Source organism: Camelina sativa, chromosome 5 (assembly GCF_030686135.1).
Source record: "Camelina sativa cultivar CO46 ecotype springtype chromosome 5, ASM3068613v1".
NCBI lineage: Eukaryota > Viridiplantae > Streptophyta > Magnoliopsida > Brassicales > Brassicaceae > Camelina > Camelina sativa.
Window position 1 is genome coordinate 20,472,669 of NC_141884.1, and position 13,864 is coordinate 20,486,532.

A 13,864-nucleotide genomic window follows, 5' to 3' on the forward strand; every position below is an offset into this window, starting at 1 on the left:
TGGCTTTACATTTGTGTGCTTGGTCATCAACATCGTGAAAGGCTTTATTTCAGATACTTCTATTAAAGGATTGGAGTCAACTTATGTTCTATTGGATTATGAAATTTAACAACATCCAATTCTCTTATACTAAATGTTGTTCTAACCAGCTGGTTGCTAACATTTTACTTTAAAAAGACTGTTTGTATTCTTCGGTTTACTAGAGTTGTATGAATCCATCGTGTTCGATATATGTATTATTGTAATGTGACCTTTGTAATTCTTTTAAGTTAATTATGTTAGAACAACTGTCTCTCTCTATCTCTTTTCCATGTATACTTGTGCTAATCTTTTCTATACTTCAAAATCCAAAGATATGTTTGACATCTTTTTTTTGGTTAGTGTCATTTATTGACAATTTTGTCACCAGTCAATTTATCATTATTCTATCCTAACTTTGTATTTGGTAATCTTTCTGGATTTTTATATATAGAGGTCTAATTTACACAATCTGTTTTAGATTATTATTTAACTCCAATTAATAAAAAAATGTGAGATTCTCTTAAATTTTGTTCCTTTTGGCAATCAAAAATGTTAAAAGGTAATAAATTCCATGTACTTGTGTCAATCTTCTTCTTATATATATATATATATATATATATATATATATATATATTCATACATATGCTAGGAGAGAGATTTAGAACATACACACCTTGAAAATCGAAACATTAAGATTAAAAAATAAAATAAATAAGAAGCCTAAGACAAAAAAAAGTTATCCACCCATTTATCTATCATCTTTATCATCAAAACTTCCCATTCCCTCCCCCCCTAAAAAAAAATATGTTCATCAAAATATGCATATCACCACTTGCGTTAATTCTCCTATTAACAGTAACGATCTTACACAACCATGTCCATGCAACAAGTCCGATCAAAACCATAGTAGTTGTTGTGATGGAGAATAGATCGTTCGATCACATGCTTGGATGGATGAAGAAACTGAACCCGGAGATCAACGGTGTGGACGGGTCGGAGTCAAACCCGGTCTCAGCATCGGACCCTTCCTCTAAAAAGATCAAATTTGGGTCGGGTTCGCATTACGTGGATCCAGATCCGGGTCATTCGTTTCAGGCTATAAGGGAGCAAGTGTTCGGGTCAAATGATACAACCATGGATCCTCCACCGATGAATGGGTTTGTTCAACAAGCATATTCCGAGGACCCCAGTGGTAACATGTCGGCAAGTGTTATGAATGGATTCGAACCTGATAAGGTTCCTGTCTACAAGTCTCTTGTCTCCGAGTTTGCTGTTTTCGATAGGTAAGATATATTTTTCATATTTTCCTGTCTTTTTTTTTGGATTTATTATCACGTCATATAATCAGATTGTCGTATCCTTTGTTGTCTTGTTGGCTCATCTTAAAAATAAGATTATTTTCTACTTAAAAGCAGTGAATCTGAATTTTATTTTTATTCATTGAATTAAGAAGAAAAACAGATGCATGGTTTTATTTCTTCAGTCTTTTAAAATTTCCCTCTATTTTATGGAACTAATATTTTATTATGTGGTATAATATTTTTTAGCTTCTTTTGTCAAGTTATTCTTCTGACTGGTGCTCTCTTCTATGGTGATATTGTTGACTCATTTAATTATATTAACATAGTAATAAAAAAAGTCATTAGTACTAATAATTAAATCTGATTTTTGTTTTCTTTGAACAGATGGTTCGCCTCGGTACCATCATCGACACAACCAAACCGCATGTTCGTGCACTCAGCGACGTCAAGCAACCAGCAACGACCCTCTTTCACTTGCGAAGGGTTATCCTCAAAGAACCATTTTCGACAATCTTGACGACGAAGGTATCTCTTTCGGAATATACTACCAGAATATTCCGGCGGTATTGTTTTATCGGGGCCTAAGAAAACTCAAATACGTGTTTAAGTTCCATAGCTATGGTCTCTCTTTCAAGGATCATGCTAAGAAAGGGAAGCTCCCTGCCTACACTGTGATTGAGCAACGTTACATGGACACCATCTCGGAACCGGCTTCTGATGATCATCCATCCCATGATGTCTACCAAGGACAGGTTAATTTGTTTTATTTTATTTTATATAATTACGTTTATACAATATTAATATTATAGAAAAACTTTAACTAAAAACTTGGTATGATATTACACATTGCAGAAGTTTATAAAGGAAGTGTACGAGACCCTAAGAGCGAGTCCACAGTGGAATGAATCTCTATTAATTATCACTTACGACGAGCACGGTGGGTACTTCGACCACGTGCCCACACCGGTTCGTAATGTTCCTAGCCCGGACGGTATAGTTGGACAAGAACCGTTCCTTTTCCCATTCAACCGGTTAGGTATTCGTGTACCAACAATAGCAGTGTCCCCATGGATCGAGAAAGGAACGGTCGTACATGGACCAAACGGGTCTCCATTTCCATCGTCCGAGTACGAGCACTCTTCCATCCCCGCGACTGTGAAGAAACTGTTCAATCTATCAACGCCTTTCCTCACAAAGAGAGATGAATGGGCTGGGACTTTTGAGAACATCTTACAGATCCGAAAGGAGCCTCGAACTGATTGCCCTGAGACGCTACCGGAACCGGTTAGGATAAGAATGGGAGAGGCGAATGAGAAAGCTTTGTTAACTGAGTTTCAGCAAGAGCTTGTACAACTTGCTGCAGTTTTAAAAGGTGATAATATGCTTACAACATTCCCTAAAGAAATAAGCAAAGGAATGACAGTTATTGAAGGGAAGAGGTACATGGACGATGCTGTCAAAAGATTCTTAGAGGCTGGCCGTTCAGCTTTTGCCATGGGAGCGAATAAAGAAGAGCTTGTCCATATGAAACCTTCCCTCACCGAAAGGAAACCTTAAGCTTCAGTTTCCATTCTTCCTTTTAACTTCTATCAATTCTCTCTCTCTCTCTCTCTTTAATTCGGTCTTTACTTATAACTCAAACTAGGTAACAACCCGCACTCTATTCGGGATAAATTGATTTAAAGAAAATTATTATAAGTAAAATTATTATTTTAGAACAAATATTTGTTTGTGTCAAACATAATATGTAACTAAAGTTTTTTAAATATATCACTCATTGTAAATATATTATGATTTTTTTGGGTACTAAGTTTATTTATAATGATAAGGGTTATTGTCTCATTTTTTTTTTAATAGCATATTGATTAATGTACAATTAAAATGTATATTCCTATTTAGTTATCAATATTTCCATTTTTAATGAATAATCACACTAAATGTTGAGATTAATTAGTGTACATACTTAGTTATTTATAAATAATCACACATCATGATATTCCCTAATTTGTTATCATTTTTATATATATTTATGAATATATAAAAATCTATATTTATTGGGATTAAGTTTTCTTTAATGAGTTGGAGATAATTCAGGGGTAATATATTTTTTTTTATAATCAATTATAATAACTATTGAAAGCTTGTTATTTAAATTATTATGATAGGTAATAATACTAACATAAAAAAATAATATGATTTTGTTAATAAGTTATATGTTTAATAAGTTATATGTTCTTTATTTGTATTAAGTTTATATGTTTTATAGCCTTTTTAGAATATTTTACTTATATTTATTTTAAGAAATCAATATTTTATAAATATTGGTTTCTTAAAAATAATATAACTTTGACTTGTATATTTGTAAGTAAATTTTAGTGAAATTTTGACTTAAAACAATATGTAATTATTTTATTAGTTTTAATATGTGATATTTAAAATTGTGTAAGAATTGATGACATATCTAATTATTATTCAGTTAATTATTTTTTAAATATAATGGCATGTTAATGTAATTAAGTAGAAAATTTAAGGGTTTTTTGCTAAATGTGTCTCGAGCTCTCTGGCGGCGACACATCAGATTTTTCAAGAGAGTGTTTCTCTATTAATATATAGGGGATCCCCAATATCTAATTCGGTCTCTCTCTCTCTTTAATTCGGTGTTTACTTATAACTCAAATCCCCAATATCTAATTAATATAAACGGATATATTGTTTCTAAAGTTATATATATATTTGTGGGAGAAGTGTCGTTTATACGAAATAAGCGGTACAGAATGATATTTGATTGGTGAAAATATTATTTTCGGTTCACTATAAAATATGTGAATGGTAAAAAAAAAAAGCGGTGCAGATTACATATTATAACTAATTATGTTATAGATGAATTAATTAATAATTAGTATGATCGTATATTATTGTATGTTATGAATTAATAATAAAAATAGTTATATTTATGAATCTTAAATAATATATATATATATATATATATATATATATATATAAATATAATCTTAGCTTTTAGTGTGATTATTGATAAAAATGGAAATATTGATAACCAAAAAGAAATATAAAACATAAAAGATATGAATTATTAGAACATGCAAAAATAGTGATCATTAGAACATGCAAAATTATTACTCAATATAATATAAAAGATATGAATTTAATTTTTAAATCACACAAAACTACATATTACCATAAATTGTAACATTTTATCAATTTATTCTCTACCACATTAAATTTTTTTCCACATTAACATATATCACTGGTGAAAGGTATTTTTACACGAATATTTTAACAACTTGGAATTTAATTATTTTCATTGTAATTTTTAATAATATTCCATCATTTATAGAGAATCATAATAAACCGAGTAACTTAAAAGATTTAAATAGGCTAATCAAAAATATTAAATCATTAAATTAGATTATCTCCAGAAAAATGAGTTTAAAATCTGATTATTACTAACTTATAATACTAAATAAGTAATTTATAGAGTAATTTAGTATATGTTGGTATGGTTCCATAAGAAATATGCAAAATTGTTATGGTTACATGATAAAACATAAAAATATATGAATTTGATTATTAAACCACAAAAGACATATTAATAGTTTCTCTACCACGTTAAAACTTTTTTAATGTTCAAAGATTTTACGTGTGAAACATATTTTTATACGAAATAAATCTAAATTTGAATTAAAAAATAAATTAATTATATATTATGTTTGAGACAAACGGATATCGGTTCCAACATAATAATTTTCCTTATAAATTTTTATTTAAATCGATTTATCTCGCATATAGTGTGGATTGTTACCTAGTAAGACTATCATAAAGTGAGAACAACATAGAAAAAAATAAATTTTTGACTAATTAAAAAGTGAAAGAAATAGAAATTTGACTATTAACAAAGTGTGAACAAACATGGAAAGAAATAAAATTTTGACTAATTATAAAGTGAGAATAAACATGGAAAAAAATATTAAAAAAATTGACTATTAACAAAGTGTGAACAAACATGGAAATATATGAAATTTTGACTAATGCTAAATGAAAAGCAATGTAGTCAACTAGTGTCTCAATATTATAAATAGATACGTTTTCATTAGAACCCATTCATAAACATAAATAAGAAAAAGTGAAAGTAGAAATATGGGAAAGCTAACTAGCATAGCATTGTTCATGATCATATTAGCGGTAATTGTGATAGAAGGCGAAGCAAAATCGGCGATAGAATGCAAGAAGATTTGTCGAGAGCATTGTCAACGTTCATCACCGGCGTCAGAATGTGTGGCTAGTTCTAATTAGAACTAGGAACTCTGTCATGGAGTATAAATAAGAAAAACATCAATAAAGAATGTTGTTAGTTTTGATTAACTTAATTATAAAAGATATACATGATTTTATAGATGGAGAGTAATCGAGAGATTTTAATATTTTAATGTAAGTGTTAAGTAATAAGATAATAAATATATATATTTGTCCTCTTCCATGCTTAAACTAAGTGCCCGCTCAAATATTTTATAGGTCCCTCGGCAAAATTTTTAAAATAGATCCCTTAATACATCAAAGATTATAAAGCTTCATTTATTTTGAAAAAAAAAATTAGAATTATTTTATGCATCCATTTTGTACCTAAATTAGAATATGACCCGTGCAAGAGCATGGGTCGAATTTTCTTTTGTTTATTTTGTAATTTTTATTCAAAACATCATATATATGATTATTTTATTTGTAAATTTTTTTTTTTTGGATAAAACACTATGTCATAAAATCATATGCTGAATATCACTTATGAAAATACATATAGTTTGTAAGATCTATTCTTTTAGATCTAGACTTTCACTCGCGGTAAGCTGTGTGATAATAAAAATTCAATTTTTGTTTGTTAATTTTATTTGATTTGTTTAGTGTTTAAAATTATATATTGTATTTTGATTGTTAATTCTATGACTTAACTCATAGTATACCGCATATTAATTTTAGAATTAAATCTGTAACATATGTTTGTCAAAATCATCTTGACCGAGAAAGCCTACCAAACAACATTATTCTAAACTTTAATTTAATCCGAGAAATCATATTTCTTGTAATTTCAACCTGTGCTCTAGCAAGAAATCATTTTTTTTGGAATTCTTTCATATTATAGTGACATATTATTGACCTGTGCTATAACAAATCAAATTTGAGTGTTTATAATTTGTAACTTTTTGATCTATCATATATTTATGATATTTTTTTGATCTATCATATATTTATGATATTTTTTAAAATATCAAATTAAACTAATTTGAAATATTTCAAATTAAATTATTTAAAAAGTTTATTATAGTATATAAAATTATACAACCAACAAAAGAAATATATGAAATTGAATTTAAATATTCAAATTTTGACCTGTTACTCAGTCAAAATTTTAGTTGAACAGATATTTTTTGAAAGAATAATATTACTAAAACTTGAATATTTCATAGATTGAACAACTTTTTTTTGGGTATGAATATGGTGTATTTCGGTAAATGGAGATGTCAATGATTTATACTAAACGTTTGGAAGGGTGTTAGGTAAGATCTTATTTTCTTTGCTTAATCGGAAATCACGCTTAAGCATGATTAATTTCCGAGATTTAATTATATTTATTTTTTTTAATTGCCTAACAGTATATGGTTGTTAAAGATTTTATTTCTTTAAGTTGTATTATTCGTTGGGATATTCTTTTAAGTGTATCTCGGTATAATTAAGGAAGCCAACCCATATAACCTATTTTGTAACAAACTAATGAATCAAATAATAACTATAACTTTATAATTTATAACTATTATATAGTCTATCAAAAAGAAGTTGTGTACTTCCAAAATATTAAATAGGAGTTTTTTTTACCCCATGTAATGTCTCTGAACCGTCCTACGGCTGAACAGGCCAACAGACAGGCACAAGACACCACGATGGGAACTGCATCGAAGTCGTCCAGTCGAGGGATAGAAGCTGCAGCTTTCCAACCGGTCCTCTCTAGAACAATTTCACCCGCGACCGAAACTGCTTATGCTTTGCAACCCTCGCAGTTTGGTACGTTTTTTTAGCCCAAACAAAGCTAATATCATTTGAAACTACACAACTTTAATAAAACACTTCCATACTTTATTTATTTCACAAAACACGTTTCCAAAACATACACAACGTTTTTGGTACCAGGCCTAGAGCCAAAATGAGTTTAAAATAAACATTACAAAATGATCTTACAAAGACAATACAATTCTACACCGGTTGGCCTAATGTCCTTTTGCTCCCTCTAAGGTTTTCCCGACTAAGGTTACCTGCAACACAAAAATATGGCATCATGAGTGCTAAACACTCAGTGAGATCGAGAATCTACTTGGAAGCAAAACACCCCAAAACCCAACCCCAACAACAAACACAACACACAAGCAAGATATCAAGCAAGTAATAACAAGCATAAACACAATATGCAAGCGGAAGCTAACAACTCATCACATATTCATCATTTTCACAACCTTCACATGTGCAAGGGCCCTTCACCTCAACCACAAAACACCACTTCACCCACTTCCCTGTGAACATCCACATTACAACCACAAAGGCATGCAACCGATACAACACCTCCATATATGCTGCCTTCCATCCCACTACATTTTTACACCCGCGTTGCAACCACAAAGGCATGCAACCGGTACAACACATAAACTACACCGTCATGTAGACAGCCTCGGCCAAGGTAGCAAACCAAGTCCACCGAGCTCTTCGCAACAACATGCAACACAAGTACCAAGTCAAGGCTGCATGTTGTAATGGATCCCAAGGAAGGTCAGCCACATCCCAATTCTTAGTGCGCTTATGGCTAGTCAGTTAGACCTCCCGTCACAAACACCACGCACTAAGACCATCCAACAGTTGATACTTAAGTGTATGGTCTTAAGAACACATAAAACAACAAGTATCAATACTTAATCTCACATGCAATAGATCAAATAAACGAATCAGCGATCACGTTCATGATCAACCATGGAATTCACCAAAACACTTCACCAAACAAATTTAGATGCAAAACTTTAAGAAAATCTATCAAGAAAATCGAGAAGATGAAATCTAAATGCACATGCAAACCAAATCTAGAACGAGACTCCCAACTTCGAACTAGATCGGATCAATGCTCCCTGAACTCACAAACAATCACACAATAAATGAGACTTTGCTATCTAGAGATCGATCTAGATACTAAGAAACAAAACTAAGCACTTAAGTCTATCACACAGACTTAAGAAAACTCAACCAAAACACGCACCAAAACCTCACTTTAAACTTAGGAAAATATCGATAAAAATCGAGATTAAACACACACCTCACTCTCGCACCAACACACTCAAACACTTAAGTTTAGCTCAAAGACTTAAGGATTTAGCCATTATAGCGCAAATTCGAAGGAAAAAGCGCTTAACACTCACCCCAAACACACATGCAACAACACTCACACCTCTTAAGCACACATGCAACAACACTCACACCTCTCAAGCGAACAACCAACACAAAAATCCTATCATGTGTCATATCACATGCATTGAAACTCACATTGGCCTAGCTTAAGCAAGAACCACTCAAACTCCTACAGCTACCCGGCGGAAACTCGACCCAAACGATCCTACAGTGACAGCACTTTGGAACTTCTCTCCCTTGAACTAACTCTCCCTCACTCTCTCTCTTTCTCTCTAACTTAACAAAGCAACTAAAAGAACTCCACAAAACACACTAAGGGGCTGCTATTTATAGGGAAAGAGTGTGATTTTGGCTCAAGACAAGTGGCGCAGCTGGTGAGACAAGTGTTGAGGAAGTTTTGCATAGATTAACAAGTGGCTGGACACACTCCAAGGAGATTGCATGGGCGAACAGCTGGCAATCCCACTCAAAACTTGTCCAAAAAGTGATTAATATATCATTTAGTGGATTCTCCACTCACTAAATAAAATATTCTTACTATCTCACTCGCTGGAATAAAATATTCCTTAGTGGGTTTTCTTGCCACTATCTTAAAATCTCCCAATATAATAATTTTAGTGGGTTCCCTTCCCACAACGCACGCTGAAGGGTCGGTCCAGGTTCAGTCAACGCGGTCAACGGTACGGGTCAACGGTCGGACGATCAGATGGTCGGTCAGTCATTGGTACCGCAAACGTTTGTATCTCAGACAGGTACACTAGCCTCTTGGTACGGTACGTACGCCTCTTGGTACCGCACTTAGCCTGTCGGTACCATTTCCCGATGGTTTAACATTTTTTTGCAAGTTTCTCGACTGTTCTCCTTTATTTGTCCCTTGCTATCATTCCAACTCCTTTTGTCCGATGAATTTTTGACTTGAGATTTCTACCCTTAGCACGGATCACTACATCCCCCCCCCTCGTATACGTATAAATATCTATATAGACCCTTTATTCATAGAATTTTTTTTGGATCTCTTTATTCATATGAATTTTTGTTTTGGAGTTTGATATATTATTATAGATAGTGTTTATCTATTAGTCTGTACTTATCATGTATAGATATCTTAATTACCAAGTATCTTTGGATTGTGATCATAACAATCCTAACAACCTGCTGTATAAATCTGTGATCTCTATGTTGAATAATCATTAATTATCATCATATGGTATAAGACCAACTGATCCAAACCTAAAAATTTTTTCGCCTCCCTTCTTCTTATTCCTCTTCTTCTTCTTCTTCTTCTCAATTTCTTCGTCCTTTCCCAGATCTCTTTTTATCATGGCATCTGAAGCCTCATCTACCTCGTTTGAATCAGCTCATGTTTTTAATATCACTGAACCATCACAAAACACTGATCTATCTCAACAGGAGTAACATCACAAAACTCACACCTAACAACTTCATCACCTGGCGTCTCGAGATCCGTTCTTTACTCGAAGCACATGAGCTTCACTGTTTTATTGCCGATGAAGACAACACACCACCAGCAACGATTACCACTGCTACTACTACAGATCAAGTTAATCCTAACTTTTCCACGTGGAAGCGTCAAGACAAGCTTCTCTTCAGCGCTTTGCTTGGATGTCTCTCTCCCTGTCCAATCCATTGTTGCTCGCGCCACCACCACTCGCAACATCTAAGAGATCCTCTCCAACACTTATGGGAAATCATCATGCCTTCGCATTAGGTAGATCAGAGATCAACTCAAAGAGAGTAACAAAGGAAAAAAGGCCGTGAATGAAAACATGCATGGTATTATTGACAAATCGGATCAAATAGCATTACTTGATGCTCTGATATGTATATATTTTACACTCTTTCATCATGCATTTGTTATTTATTTTGTTTTCTTAACTCATTGTTTTGCATTTTCAGTCTCTTTTGCATAATATGCATATCTAGGTAGTCTTTGCATTGGTTTTGCATACATCTTGCATATTGGAGTTATTTCAGGTGTTTAGGAGATGTCCAGACAGTTGGAACGGAATGGAGGTTGAGACATGCGGCTCGACCAAGCATGCTCGGAATAGACGTCATGCGACTTGGACGCGCTCCCAGAAAAAAGCACCAGCATCCCACTCGATCCATCATGTCTGGAATGAATGTCATCCCGCTCGACCAACAATGCCAGTCATCCGACTTCTTCCACATGTTTGGTCGAGTCGAGTGAAGATTTTGCCTTGGTATTCAGCTTTCGATGTCTTCATCAAAGTTGTAGGGGAATTGAATCATCTTTCTAATGCCGTTTATTTCAAGCCAATCAGAGGTGTGGTTCAAGAGTTATCATCGTTTTAGTGGATGCGTATACACCCAGGTAGAGCCAACACCACTCCACTCGACCCAGCTCAAGCCAACACCCCTCCACTCGATCCAGCTTGACTGACGCACTTCCAGAACTGACGACACGCGACTTGGACAACCCGATTTTCGAACCGACGCTCAATCTTGTCGTTTTATGTTTTAGGGCCTTCCATGTTTTTCTATAATTAATATATTTTGTTAAGTTTTTACTGAGACATCTTTTATCTCAGTTTTTTCCTTAACCTTTATTTAGCTACCTAAAACGTTTTAAGAATTTGTATCCAGATATCTTTTAATTCATTTAGTTTTTGCATTTGATTTCTTCTACAAAGTTGTTCATCTCATTTTTATCTATCTTACTATGCTTAATTCAATGTTTTCCGAGTTTGTATCCTTGATGATGATTTCTGAATCTGAATAATGTGATTGTTCTTGAGGATGGTGATAGACTAGTTTTCACCAAGGGTATCAATTCCCTATGCAGTTGTAGTACAAAGGGTTATCAATCCAAATGGTTGTTATGCTAGCAGATAGGATGCAATCAGAATCAAGCAAGTCAAGCCAGGCAATAGAGGGGTTTGGTTCTAATAGTCCTAATATAAACAAAGTAAAAGAATATAAACAAGTAAACCACACGACCTAAGCACTCGATGCAAGCAATCGAGTACAGGATCGAGTGGGGTGATCGAGTATGCAAGTGAACTATGAACAGCTCGAGGTATTACTCGATGCAGGTTATCGTGTACCTGATCGGGTAAGTGGTCGAGTAAGTAAAGAAAATGCAAGAAATTAAATACGAAAGTTCCTAAGGATGGGGGTAATCGAATCCTAAGTGTTCTAGACCAATACGGATGCCTTACATGCCTCAAGCAATCATTTCCTAGACAATGAATCTCTAAAACCTTGTCACCACACTGTCACACTAGCAACAATCAACCTTGAACATACTACCACACTGTCGCACTAGCAATATGAACAAGCAGGCATTAAGAACAATTCATTTTCGTCAGTATACTTAGACTTATCTGATTTTGTCACTCAAAGTTAAGTATACCTCTAACATCGACCTAATCAAGCATTTTATCTACTCCTTTCGGCCTGTATCATTATAAACGCCCTAGATATAATCTCAACCTTTCGGTCTATTGACCGCATTAAGAACATCAACCTAGAAGGAAATTTATCAATCATAACAACCAACTAAAGCATCCTAACCGATCAAGAACACCTAATCATCTATCCCATCCCTAGAAACTTTACTACACTACTCGGACATAGAAACGAATGAAAAAGCAATCATAATAAATGAAAATGACATTATACTGAAAGATAGAGTAGAGTAGAAAGAGTATAGGATAAAGATCTAAAAAAACTACAAAATAAAAGTACAAAAACAAGAAGAAAATGTTGAGTCGCACAGTTCTCTCACAGAAGCTCTCGCTCTCTGGTTTGAGGGTCTGCGGCATGCTCTTTTGCGAGCAAGGGAAAGAGGGGGTTTATATATGGAAACCCATTTGACCTAGCTTCCCAGACCTGCCCGATAGTCTACTCGATGGGGTACACGAGGCTTGAGTTGGGTAACTCCTCGGGTGGCTCTTCGGGTTGCTCTTCGCGTTTTTGGATCCTCTTCGATTTTGTTGGGGTTCGGACTTGTTCTTGTAGCTCGATGGATCCTTCGGGTACATGCTCGAGTTGTCCTTGTTTTTCCCCATTTTTGGCTCTTTAGCACCTGTTTTCATCCAATATATGCAAATGCAGAAATGCAACATCCTAAATGCTCTAGAACTTGATTCCTACAGTAAATGGTCTAAAAAAACTAAGTTAGAGGTATGAACAATGCAAAATATGGACAAAAAGATGCTAAAAAACATGTAAATTAGAGTGTTATCAGACCCCCAAACTTAAATCTTGCTAGTCCTCTAGCAAGGAAGTAAGAAGGTACGGTTTGAAAGTGGGGACTCATAACCTTAAAATGCTAACCGAAAGATGCAAGCTATAGTCCTTAAAAATAGTTTAATGGTGCTAAGATCAATCAACATACTTACAAATATTTTTCTATGCTTATTGCCATGCATCGATCTAGCTCAACCTCCACCTAAAGATAAGAAACATCTCTTTCACATTCAATTAAGTGTTTGGCGAATTCTTGCAAATGGACGTTGAATCAAGCTCAATCGGTTTCAAGGGTAAGGCTTTTTGATAAGGTGGTTTCAAGCAAATTCTTTAGGTGGTTTTCTCTCAAAAAGTGGAATGCTAGACAGTCGTGAAAACTATCTAAGACTGAGAACAATTTGGGCATACAAAGCTTAACTCTTGATGATCTACCCTTTTCTCATACATTCATAATACATTTTTTTTTTTAATTTAAATCTCCTAGAATTTAACTACCCACACCCTTGATTTTAACTCTTTCTTCTTCTTTTTTTTGTTTTTACTCCCTAAGGTTTAGACTTTTAGACTTTAAAATTCTAGCTCTAATTTTTTTTTTTTTTTTTTTTTGGAACTTAGAGACTTAGAGCTAATTAATTCTAACCTTAGGGACTTTTCTCTTTTTTTTTTTATTCCACAACCCAACCCCAAATACACATTCTAACCACCTATCTTTCAAAACCGAATCTATTAGCTAGTTCAAATCTAACTTAGCTAAATCAAGAGGCAGCTCTTTGTCGTTCTCAATACTCTCAAGGTTTCACAACCTATAGCACAATGAAAGAGGCCTCACTCAACAATTCACAACAAGGTTTGAA

General features: G+C 33.7%; 1 pseudogene across 1 annotated transcript; it reads left to right on the forward strand.

The window, feature by feature from the left end:
- The first annotated feature begins 692 nt into the window (after positions 1–692).
- LOC104787050 (non-specific phospholipase C2-like) lies at positions 693–3,164 on the forward strand (annotated as a pseudogene). The gene is made up of 3 exons (XR_015557236.1): positions 693–1,304; positions 1,707–2,074; positions 2,175–3,164. The product of XR_015557236.1 is annotated as a non-specific phospholipase C2-like (transcript).
- The last annotated feature ends 10,700 nt before the right edge of the window (positions 3,165–13,864 follow it).